The 13,717-nt window shown below is 36.2% G+C and overlaps 1 protein-coding gene across 1 annotated transcript in view; it reads right to left on the bottom strand.

Annotated features, from left to right (window-relative positions):
• LOC150105837 (uncharacterized) overlaps positions 1 to 13,717 on the bottom strand; it is a 138,675-nt gene that overhangs the window by 45,657 nt on the left and 79,301 nt on the right. The gene's annotated exons all lie outside the window — the stretch shown is intronic.

The following is a 13,717-nucleotide window of genomic DNA, read 5'->3' as shown; positions in this document are numbered from 1 at the left end:
AAGCCATCATTTGCAATGCTGAAAAATTTTCTCTTCTTTTCAGCCATTGCTGGACAAAGGCCTCCTCCAGGTCTTTTCACCTTTCTCTGTTCTTGGCAATGGTTGACCAATTTTTCCAACAAACTTTGACAGTTCATCACTCCACCTTCTTTTAGGATGTCCTTGGCCTCGTTTCTCTTCTTTTGGAATCCAGTTCGTTAGTACACTAGTGGCCAAAATTGCAGAAACCTTTTGGTAAAAGTGTATTTCTGAGGTTAAATCCAAAAAAAAGTGGCTCATAACAACACTTCTATTTGGAGTAATACCATAAAATTATATATCAATGGAAAGATAATTTAATCAAAAATGTAATGCAATAACTTTTATGAAGGATTTTTTTTTATTAGAACAGCAGTTATAAAGAAGAAAAGTGAAACAGAAAAAATGAGATATACAAAAATTCTCACAATGTGAGTTAATACTTACTTGGGTAACCTTTAGTGTTAATTACGGCCTTACAATGCCTTCCCATGGAGTGAACCAAGTTTTTTAGTTCTGCAGCTGTTATAATGTGAAACCAAGATTGAATTATTGCTTCTATTTGGGTTGCTACTGACTAACGAGTTTCTTTAGTCAGCTCCATAGATTTTCGATTGGGTTAAGGTCTGGGCTATTCCAGCAGTGGAATATGATTATCTTGAAACTACTTTTTGCACACAGCAGCAACATGACATGGAGCTGAATCCTGTTGAAATATAAATGCTTCATTATCTTGGAAAATATCACGTGCGGAAGGCTTCAGTTTGGGCTCAAGTATTTCATTTATGTATTTTTGGGCATTTATATTGCCACTAATCAAGCAAATTCTGCCCACACCTTTCACTGTCATACATCCCCAGATCATAACACTAAGTGAATGTTTCACGGTGGGTGTAACAATCAGGATGCAAATCTTCTCCGATTCTTCTCCTTACATATTTTATGCCATCGCTACCAAACAGGGAGATTTTGGTCTCATCACTCCAAATAACACTGTCTCATTGTTCCGCTGTCAGTTAACATGGGTTTTAGTCCAGTTTAATCTTTTCAACCTTTGTTTGAGAGATAAAAAATGGCTTTTTTTGTGCAATTCTAGCATTTAGACCAAATTCCTGCAGTCTGTGCCGAACAGTCCTTGAACTTGACTTCACATTGTATTGCGCCATTTCATCTTGTATACACCCAGATGATTTTCTTCTGTCACGTAGGCACAGTCTCTCTATTCTTCTATCATCACTTGCTGTTGCGCACCTTTTCCTGCCTTTACCAGTCTGGTTTTGTAGTGACTGAGTCTCCTTATACTTCTTCAAAAATTTAGAAATGCCACCTTTGGTTAAGTTTCCACCGATTTTTCTTCTAATTTCTTCATAACTGTAGCCTTGTTCACTTAATAGTACTATTTTACATCGCTTTCTGGGTGACCAGTCAACTCTTTGCACCATTTCTTTAATTTTATTACATTTTACAAGCTCACTAAATGAAAGAACACAAAAAAAACCAACCAACTTGATAGCAATCACATAACACAGTGATAAATGTCTTCCTCTCAGCTCCAATACATGACATCAATAGCTGAATCCTACTGTGACCTTATTGGCTCATTGCAAAACAAGATGACACCTGATTGGCTCTCTAAACACTCATGCTCATTGGCTACATTCAAATGAAGGAAAGCTACTTCATATCAACCTAAGCAAGTTGTGATTCTCTTTTATGGTTATTTGGCTATAACTTTTCATAGATTGTTCAATTATAATTGTACGAACTTTGTTGCATTACATTCTTGATTACATTATCTTTCCATTGATATATAATTTTATGGTATTATACCAAAAAAGTGTTATGAGTCATCGAACCTCAAAAATACACTTTTTCCAAAAGGTTTCCACAATTTTGGCCACTAGTGTATAGTGGTTCATCGCTCATCTTCTCTCCTGGATAGATGTCTGGCCTATTTCCATTTTAGTTGCTTATGGTAAAGAAGGATGTCAGTGATGAGAGTCTGAATTCTTATCCAGGTGTTTCACTTCTTATCTTTTAATGTGATGCCTAGCATCAACCTCTCCATTTTTATTTGAGTTAAGTTTTAAAAGAGGTATACCGTGAGTAGACATATCAATACAAAATTAATAATGGGAAAAACTCACGTACAAAGATTATTTAATAGTAATAATTAACTATTACTATTAAAAAGATTATTTAATAGTTACTATTAAATAATCATTGTATGTGAGTTTTTTCCGTTATTAATTTTGTATTTTTATTTGAGCTGTTGTTAGTTTATTTGCCAGTGCTTTTGTTAGCGACCAAGTTTCACAACCATATGTGATGACTGGAAATATACACTGGTTAAATGTCTTCCTTTTTAAACAGAGTGGGACATCATTGTATTGAAAAATGCTTCATTCTTAATCACAGATAGTTTCTGTTTATCTATTACTTCATTATCTAACTCCTCTACCATAATAGAATCCATAATTTCAAAATTGAATGCTCATCACCGTGTAACACTAAAAGAAAGGACTACCATAGTAGAAAGTTGAACAACATGTTGTTATTATTATTATTATTACCCCAAGACCTCATGGAGTCAAAGACTCATCTGGGAGGTCCTTTTATCACACACACACATCTCATCATACCGTGTCTTAAACACACTCAAACTCCTTGCAGACACCAAACTCTCAGGCAAGGCATTCCAATCATTCACAACTCTTCACGAAAAAAACCTGCCTCTCACTCCCCTACTCGCACCCTCTTTATACAGTTTCCAGGGGTGACCTCTGGTTCTCCCTGATCTCCCACTATTCTCTGTAGAACTTCTCCACCACTGATCTTTGTGTTGTCTTCACAATTTTGGCGATGTGTCCCTTTAAATTTTAGATCCTTATCCACTATCATCCCCAGATCTCTTATTTCCTCTACCTCCAACAATATATTCTCACCAAGCATAAATTCTGCATCCCATCTTTGTTTTCTAAATTTTAAAACCTTACATTTTGCAACATTGACCTCGCATTCCCATTTCTGTGCCCAATCACTCAATTTATTCAAGTCTTCTTGTAAGGCCACAACATCTTCACTACTCTTTATGGTTCATCCCAACTTTGCATCATTTGCAAACAACTGAATATCTCCATCCAAATCTTCGCCAATATCATTAATATACAAGTTAAACAGTAATGGCCCTAAAACAGACCCCTGAGGTACTCCACTAGTGACTTTCCTTTTCCTGGATATGCACCCCCCCATACACAATTTGTTGATACCTATCAGATAGCCAGTCTCCAATCCAATGCACTAATATCCAACCCCATCTGCTCTAGTTTGACTATCAACTTATCATGAGGTACTTTATCAAAAGACTTTGCGAAATCCAAGTATATTACTGTGTATCCTTCTCCTCTGTCCAAGGAAGCAGTCACTTTATTGTAATAAGTAGATTACTAAAACATGACCTCCCTTTAGCAAATCCATGCTGTCCATCAAAGATAATACCATTGTTGTCAACCCAACTCTGGATCCTAGTTCTCACAAGCTTCTCCAACAACTTAACCACAATACCTGACACACAGATACACCTATAGTTTGATGCTCGATCACCTCCTTTATGAAGTGGCACAATCTTGCCCTCCTTCCACTCCTTAGGAACTTCACCAAGTGCAAGACTTGTATTAAAAAAATATGTCAAGGCAGGTGTCAACTCCCTGGCACATTCCTTCAGAATACGCGGTGATATATTATCAAGTCCCACAGCCTTATTTACATCTAGTTTACTCAACTCTGCAAACCCTTCTTGCTCACTTAGAGTCAGTCTCTCCTCCCCATCATCAACTGCTCTCAATCTCTCCATGAAGTCACATTCACAAGATTGAAAGATCTTTCTGAACTGCTCATTAAATATTTCCACCACACATTCTGCAACAGCTGTCTTTGTACCATTCTCTCCAATCAATGTCATCCTTCCATAATCACTGTTTCTTTGCTGGCTACACATCGAAATAACTCCCTAGGATTCGTTTTAGCTTCATTAGCTAACTGCTGTTCATACCTCTCTTTAGCTACTCTCACCAACCAAGTCACCCTCCTTGACTGGTCTTTGTAGACCTCATGAAATTGGTTATTTCCACTTCTCTTATGCTACCTCCACAATGCCCTTTTTCTCTGTATCGCATGCTTAATCTCTTTATTCATCCATCTCACACCTACCTTATTTAACTTTCTCACCCTTGGAATACATTTTAGACATTGCATCTACTAGATAGTTTTTGAAAATCCCCCAAGCTGCATTGATCTCTTTTTTCAGCTAACTCCTCATTCCATGCTACACCCGCAAGCTGTCTCCTGAGCTCTTCATAATCACCCTCCCCCCTTGTAGTTCCACATATACCCTTTTCTCACAGGGGTCTTCGCATTGCTGGTAACCACCCAGGTAATCACCTCATGGTCACTCTCACCAATTGGTAGATGATTTGACACCTCATTTATAATTACATCCTCTGATGAGATGACCAAATCCAAGACCCTTAATTCTCGTGTGCTCTCTGTTACATACTGTCTGAGGTAGTTATCCCTCAAAAACTCAAGAAACTCATTTTCTTTACTTCCAGTTGTTATCTCATCATTCCAGTCTACATTGCCATAATTAAAACCACCCATAATGATCACCCTTTTCTTATTTGCTTGGCTAATTTGACTATACATTTCACTATCACCACCATCCACATTACCTGGTCTATAACAACATCCCACCAAGTATTTGATTCCATTCACCTCTATCTCATACCATACTGCCTCAAAACCACTGGCACTATTCCCATCATCAATAGCACTCCCCCCCCTCCCTTTTTACCCCTTCTATCCTCACAAAACACATCATACCCTTCCATCTCTATTCCTGTCAGGATGTCATCCCCTTCCAACCATGTCTCACTTATTCCGACAATCTTTGGGTGAACAGACGTAATTAGTGCAACCATTTCATCTGCCTTGTTTCTTATACTTCTAGCATTTGTATACAAACACAACAGTTCATTTCTGGATCTACAGCTAGTTCCACTGATACCACTCACTCGATGTGATCTCTCTCTCTCTCTCCATGCTCGACTGGGGCCATTTCCCCAGTGCAGAATGTCAGCTGCTGAAATCCAAGGTCTTCATCTAGTTCCAGCCAATCTCAAATATTTTCTTGTGTAGTCACATTATTTGCAGCTCCCCTCAGTACAGTCAGAAAAAACTTCTCTAGCTGAAATCATTTAAGGTCAATGTTACCATCTGTGCCATGCAAGAATTTTTTTTTAAATTTTTTATAGCACCTGACTAAAGTTTCATTTTAATGTTCCTCCTGCACTGGTCCAGTTGAAAACAATTCTGATATAACATAAGCTAATATTTTCCAACATTCATCTTCCTCTTGTGTTCTCTTCTTCATCCGACACTACCATTGTCTCAGCGAGAAACGTCTGGTTGTAGAGCTTCTGGGGGGCTACATCTGATGCCCTGGTCTGCTGGCTGTATTAATAAAGTTGCATTTGGTGGAAAAGCCATGTTTTATTTTGCTGTCCTTGCTGAACAGATTTGCAGTAACTGAATGTGCAGGAGCATTGTTAAGAATCAGAACTGCCTTAAACAGGTTATCCGAAAATTTTAACACTTCTTTTTGATACATCCTGACTTCAGGACCAATATGCCTTGCAGAACCAATCCTTTGTATTTTGCAAACTGTAGTAGACAATGGGCAATATTATGTGCATGACGTCTTTTAATGCCTTTAGCCTTACCCACTTCAAGATTTCAACCGATGCCTCCCACAGTCATTGGAACAAAGTGATGACAATTTCACTGTGCACTTTATCCATCCTGATGCTGACTGTTCTGTGTGTGAGAGCAGCTTGCATATTTTCTGGAAGATCATGCCAAAACAGGGATGTTTCATCAGCATTATATGTTTGACAATGACACAAACCTGACTTATTATTTCATTGTTTTTCCTAAATGGCTCAAAAGAATGCAAAGAAGATTCTTTTAACATTGTACAACTTAGAAACCCGCAAAACTTTCTGTTAGCGATATTGTGCTATTGTCAAAGCTGCCACAGATACCCTGAACTGTAAGTAAAATTGCATAGTTCAAAATGGCTTGTAACTTTTTTTGTTCAGTCTCATGCCCACCAACACTAGATCACTGCTGCACAGACTGCTTATAACACAACTTCTGGCTTCTTTAATGTCTACCTATAATGATGCACTGCTTTTATATGTGCCTCCTACATCGAACTTTAAGGCAAATTCTTTTGCTGCTTCTTTGCATTCTTCAATGTCTGGCTGTAGACTTATAAAAATTTTTTCAGCAATTCACTACTTTTTTAATTGATTGTTAAGATTCATAATCAAATTAAACAGTTTAACTTAAATAACAGAACACAAATAAACAATAAGATGTAAATATCACAGAGCCAACTCCATCATTAAAGATTATTGAGAGGAAAAATTGCTATGTAACTGGAGGTTATAAAACTAAGATTCCACCCAGTCTGTGTAGTGAGCATTAATATCTATCAATTGATAATATCTAGATTAGTATATCTGCAGTAGTGAGGATTTGTTGTAATTTTGTTTTCCTAATTTTGCCACTAAAAATTATCTGATGAAAATGAATACCAAATTTTATTATATTCCATTATTGTGTGTGAAATTATTAATATCAATTTGAATCATTTTGACAATAAAAATGATTCAAGTGAAACCACAACCGACCCACAAGGACATTCATTATCTTGTATCCTCAAATCCCAACCAACAAGAGTAAGGTGTTCCAATATGTAATCAATACATTTTTGTCCCTTTATGCTAGAAATGGTCGAACTGAAATAAAAACTGGAATGGATTGACAAATTTGTGCAAAGGATTTCAAACATCAAATTTCAATAAATTCCAATTCAGCCAGAGTTCCAAAATAATACATCATATAGACCAGTGGTGTTCAACCTTTTTTACTACGCGAGCTACTTTTCTATAAAATGCCATGTACAGCTTCGGCGACAAAAACATTGCCTTTGTTTTTAACACTCTAACATATTCTTATTAAAGCAGTATATACAGTTAGCTTGAAAAGAGTTATTTACAAAAACATCTAATACAAAACTATACCAAGACAAACAAAGGTTATTTTTTTACAATATTCACATGGGACTTAACCTAAGTAAAAAAATCGATGTAATATGCTTTGGAATATTTAATATTTAAGCTACAATCGAGTTTTTACACTTTGCTCATAATCGTATTCACTCGGCTCGCTGTTTGACTTCCACTGATCCAAATTAATTCATTTACCCAGACTTATAAGAAAATTAAGGATTTGACAATTTTAATGAAAAATAAATAAACAATAGCAATACACTTAAAGCGAATTAAAAATAATACAAAATAATGATAAATAAAATATTATGTTTTCAGTTTTAATTAAATTTGTAAGTAAGGAGAAATACACAAGAGATCGACCAAAAATCTCTCCATGATCGATGGACCGAACACCCCCTGATATAGACAGATGGACAAAGCAAATCCAATACATGGTTTTGCAAAATGCATCTAATGAATAAAGATAAAGTCAAAGCATTCCCATTCAACACACACAAAGACCTCAATCCAGCACAGTAGACGCAATTATGGAGGTAAAAGAGTTTCACAGAAGACAGTCTACAGCAAAAAAAGGCATACTACTGATCTCACTCGACGTACAAGGAGCTTTCGATGCTGCATGGTGGCCAGCCATTATCAATCAATTAAGAGATTTAAAATGTCCAAAAAACTTACTTGATCTTACAAAAAATTATTTCACAGACAGAAGAGCAACCATGCTATTAAGAACCACAGCTGTAACAAAATAAGTCAAACGAGGCTGCCCTAAAGCCTCCTACTGTGGACCAGGCTTCTGGAACATTGAGTATGACTCGCTATTAAGACTTCCTTTCACTACTGAAACAAAAGTCAAAGCTTTTGCCGATGATGCGATGATAATGAATTGAGGACGCGACAGCTTACAACTAGAAGTAATGGCCAACGAAGAACTCTTTAAAATTGCAGAGTGGGCACACGAGAAGAAAGTTACATTCAATAGCAGCAAGTCTAAAGTGCTTCATATCTCACGCAAAAAATCAAAACAACCCGTTGCAGTCTTCCTAAATGGAGAAGTTCTCAAGGTAGCCAGTGAGCTAAAATACCTAGGGGTAATAATAGATGTAAGATTTACCTTCAACAAGCACATCTCATATGTTGCCAAAAAAAGCTTACAAATTGTAAATCTTCTAGCAAAGTCGGCAAGGATTAAGTGGGGATTAGGCCGACGAGCACTGAAAACAATATATACCGGAGCTATATTACTATTAATATCTTATGATGCACCTGCCTGGAAACATTTACTAAAATCAAAGAAAAATCAACAAAAGCTAAATAGAGTTCAATGCTTTATAGCCATACGTATAATTAAAGGATACAGGACAATATCTTTCGAGGCAGCTTGCATTATTGCAGCTCTAACACTTATCTGCCTGAAAATACAAGAATTATCTCTAATATACGAAGTCATTTCCAGAAGATAGAATGAAAATTCTAACATTGATCCAAATTGCTACGAACGTCTACAGTAAGTGGCCTCACCCACTTACTGTAGAGTTGCAGGAAACGAGAGAGCGGATCAGTTGGCTAAAGCAGCAGCTAGAAACGAGTTACCAAAAGTACTCGAAATCTGCTATAAAAACACTTGCAGAAGAAAGAAGCCTAAATTTGTGGGAAGAAGAATGGAAAAACATTAAAAAACGGATCATCAACAAAAGAATTCTTTCCTAGCATCAGAAGCAGACTCTGGCTGAAAAAACACGTCATCTCTTCAGGTTTAACCACACTACTAATGGGACATGGAAAACTAAGACACTACTTACACAGATTCCATATCCTGAAATCACCATCATGTATTTGTAGTTCACAACTTCAACAGACTGTTGACCACATACTTTATGACTGCCAGCTACTGGATTCCATACGGATACCCCTAATGCAACACGTCATTACTTCTGGAGACAAGTGGCCAGTGTGAAAACAGAAACTTATCGAAAAGTATTACTTGGAATTAATTAAATTTGCCAATAAGATCAACTACCAGCCATTGTAAAGTAACATAAATTATTGATATTGTATGAATTATATAGTGTAAATATATGTATACAGTAATACCCCGACTTACATGAATCCGGAGTTACGCGGTTTCTTATATGTACGTATTCCCATCCCGCTTCACCACTAGTCGTATCTTTCTGGCGCCAGCCGCATTCACCATTGTCGCACATGCTGTGAACAAGCACTGATGTGTTTCACGTGGTCTCCATTCATAAACAATTTTTATAGTCTATAAACCTTGCGATTGTTTAATGTTATGTTCTTGTAATGTAATGTTAATGTAATGTTAAGATGTCAGCGAACTGTTAGACTTACATAACAAGGAGCTTACAATCAATGAGCTCATAGAGATGCAAAGCGCTACTCAAGAGACCAAAACTTCAGATTCAGTTCTACCAGGAAAGCACATGAAAATTGCAAAATTAACAGGTCTCAGCTTAATTAAGAAAGGTTTACAGATTTTGGAGGACATATATTCTAACGAGGAACGAATTGTAGCCACAAAGCAAGGAATAAAACAATCATTGGCTTGCTATGAAGAAATTTTGCATGAGAGAAATTTTGCAAGACATTATGCCGTCAGACAAATCTATTAGATTTTATGAAACCATCGACATCGAAATAACTTTCTTTTTTTTATGTACACAAAACTACAATTATGATTATATTTCTTAAAAAATATAGGTGTTTTTGTAAACCTTTGGTCCCAATTAACTAATATTTTGTATGATTGTATATATATAAATTGCATGCAAAATTATACCCCGAGTTACGTGAATTCAACTTACGCGCTTTTTGTTGGTGCCACCTACCGCGTAACTTCGGGGTTTTATTTATATAAATATAAATATGGATGTAAAAGTCGGAATATATACATACAGATGTAAAAATATAACTGTAAATATGAATATTAATACAAAATTGGAAATGTAAATATGAATATTGATACAAAATCAGAAATGTAAATGTCAATCAGTACTTGGAAGATACATGTAATATATGCATTGTATGCAATGGAGCATGTAGGAATAAATTACCTCCTGGCAGGGTTACTATTAGGAGGAAAACACACACACAAATTTTCACAACTGTCAACTTTTCTTATGTTTTCTTGACTTCAATAATGATTGTAATAAGCATATATTAAATTAATTATTTTGAATAAATTCCTTAGTTGTTAATGTTTATTCGATCTGCCTGAAATCTTGGTCGTTTATATTTTTTATTAACAAAACTGTTTTTAGCCATTCTTAGAAATGCCACTTAAATATTACATTTACATACTTGGTAATTTTTACACTTCTGATATTTTTATAACTTTCAATCTGATAGTAAAATGTACACTGTTTTATTTTTGTTTCAAATGCTTCAATATTTTGCATGTTTGTACCAAGCTTCATTCAGCAAAATACTATGCCGAGTTTGATATCAGATTCCTTTAACTATTCTATTTAAATTATAACAACCACTGAAATATGTAATCTAGATACTGTGTTGCCAATGAAAGACTTTTTTTAAATACCATCATTTTATTAGAAAGGGGGATAGTAAATCCCTTTATGTTTTTACAGCCGGGTACGAAACTCGGATCAATATCCATCGAAATCCATAGAGTTTCATGCCGAAAAAACTATCAGCGAAGCCCCTTTCCCCCTTTCTATTAACAATTTTGCCGGTAAAACAGCCCTTTGGTTTATTAAATTAGTAATTAACAATTAATATAGAAGTACACCACTTTGGCAATTCTATAGCAGAGGTATGTAAGTTCGTGTTCACTTAAAACCTTGATATTCCAGGTCTACCTACTCGCTGATGAGACCTCAAAAAAGGTTGAAACTGGTCTGGGTAGTGACCTCTTCTCATAATGTAAAACAATATATACATCTCTTAGGAGCTGGGTTTTACATTATGAGAGAATATTAAAGTTAGTGACGGAGCTTGCTCCACCTTTGCATGGAGTTGCCCTGGTGTTGTACTACCCAAGTGATCATTTACACTTGGGCTTCGCCGATAGTTTTTTCGGCATGAAACTCTATGGATTTCGATGGATATCAATCTGAGTTTCGTACCCGGCTATAAAAACATAAAGGGATTTACTATCCCCCTTTCTATTAACAATTTTGCCGGTAAAATAGCCCTTTGGCTTATTAAATTAGTAACCATCATTTTATATTTGAACATCACAGAATATGCACATACTCCAGCAGAAAAATGACTTAAGAAATATTTAAAAACTTCTATAGCTTACACACACACACACACACACACGAGGGTGGGCTGAAAAGTTCTCAGCTTAACAATGAAAAAACAAATTTATAATTTCAAAATTTTTTTTTTTCAACATAATCTCCCTTAAGACATTTATTCCAGCGATGCTCCAGAGCTATTATTCCATCCTGTAGTGATTCTCAGTAAGATCTGCAAAATACCCCTCTACAGCTGCAATCACCTCTTGATTCAAAGAAAAATGCTGACCAGCAAGGAAGAGTTTTAGTTTTGGGAAGAGATAGAAGTCAGAGACAGCCAAATCTGGGGAATGGGGTGGATATTCGAACAATTCATAGTGCAGATTCCTTAACTTTTCCATTGCCAAAATACCTTTGTAGGCAGGTGCACTGTCCTGATGAAAGATGATTTTTTACTTCTTTACACTGGGTCTTTTCTCACAAATTTTTCCCTCTAGTCTCAATTAAAAGATTGGAATAATATTCCCCAGTTATTATTTTACCCTTTTCAAGATAATTAATAAACAAACTGCCTTAAGCATCCAAAAACACTGATGCCATGACCTTTCCTGCTGATGCAACCAGTTTCTGTCCACTGTTTTGGATTCTGGTGTGTAATGGTGAATCCAAGTCTCATCCATAGTAATAAATCGTCACACAAAATCAGTTTTGTTCTTGTTAAAATGCTCCAAGCACTGTTCAGAGATTTTCATGCGAGTGCATTTTTGATCTGCTGTGAGCAAGCGCAGCACCCATCTTGCGCAATTCTTCATGCAAAATATGCCCATTTGCAATTTTTATGCAATGCCTATTTGCAATTTTTCATGCAAAATATATCCTACACATTCTTTTGAAATACCTATAGTCTCAGCAACTTCATGCACTTTGACTTGTCGGTCATCCAATACCATATCGTGCACTTAATCAATGATTTATGGTGTTGTTACACTTTTTGGACATCCTTCACATGGATCATCTTCGACGATGGTACAGCCATGTTTAAATTTGGCAGCCCATTCCTTAATTGTCGAAAGTGAAGGAGAAGAGTGCCCATGAACTTCGATGAATTTCTTTTGGTGTTAAACCTTCTTTTAGAAAGAATTTTATAACCGCATGATACTCAATTTTATCCATTGTGATACAGACAATACTTTTGATTCAGACAGCTGTATAAAAAAAAATATGTTATAGAATGACTTGCAATTTCACATTGATGCTTATGATAGATGAACCAACTTAGAAAAAAAAAAATCTTGCCGATAGTGTTGCCATCTATGATCGAGGCTGAGAACTTTTCAGATCACCCACGTACATATACAGGGTGTTCGGGATAAATTTGACAGTTTCGTAAGGAAAAAGAAAATCTTCTTTGTATCTATTAAATTTAATGAATTGACAAAAAAACATTACAGGCAGAGTTAATTACAATACTATCAACAAGATTTACTCAAAATAACCACCATTAGCATCGATCACAGCTTCAATTCTGCTTCGGAACCTCGAACAAGCTGATGCTACAGTCTCCCTGGGAAGGGCCGCAAAAACTGTTTTAATTTTATCCATTAACTGGGCTTTTGTATTACTGGAAGTGCGATTGGTGTCTTTTTCAACTGCGCCCCATACAAAATAATCCATGGGGTTAAGGTCTGGGGAGTTTGGAGGCCAAACATTTGGACTGGTGAAGTCGTAGAAATTTTCAGACAACCATTTTTGACTTTTCCCAGAGGTGTGGCAAGGGGCCGAATCCTGCTGCCATACATACGGCCTACCATTGGCTACCCTTGTTATCCAGGGCTTGACTACAGTTAGCAACTCCACGAACAAAGCCCGAATTCCAATGCCAGGGTTCTTCAACACCTGTTCCTGCAGATTTGCGAGGAATTCTGCTGTACGAACGCAATCAGATCGTCTGCTAGGGATCTTTCTTCTTGCTACATCCTCGTAGTCACCATTGCAAGTCTCTAGTTCATGCCTGATTGTTTTTACTGTATTCAGGGAGCATTGGGCAGCAGTCGTAATATCCTTATTTTGATGGTGGGCACGAATCATCATGATACAAGTTATTCTCTTCCATGATTCAGGCGGGTTCCAGCTATCCATCCTTTCTGACATCTTGTATATGAATGAAGAAGGGTCCAAACTTTTAAATGAAGAGAAGTGTGTGTTAATACATGTAACTTACGGAAAAATATAATTAATTATAAATATGTCAAATTTATCACGAACACCCTGTATAACAGTGGGACTAATTTTTATTCAAATATTCCAATATATTTCAATTAAACTTTACATGGACATAAT

This window comes from Typopeltis vanoorti, chromosome 6 (assembly GCF_054136105.1).
Source record: "Typopeltis vanoorti isolate ZY-2024b chromosome 6, IOZ_Tvanoo_1.0, whole genome shotgun sequence".
Taxonomy (NCBI): domain Eukaryota; kingdom Metazoa; phylum Arthropoda; class Arachnida; order Uropygi; family Thelyphonidae; genus Typopeltis; species Typopeltis vanoorti.
This window is presented reverse-complemented; position numbering and strand designations above follow the sequence as displayed.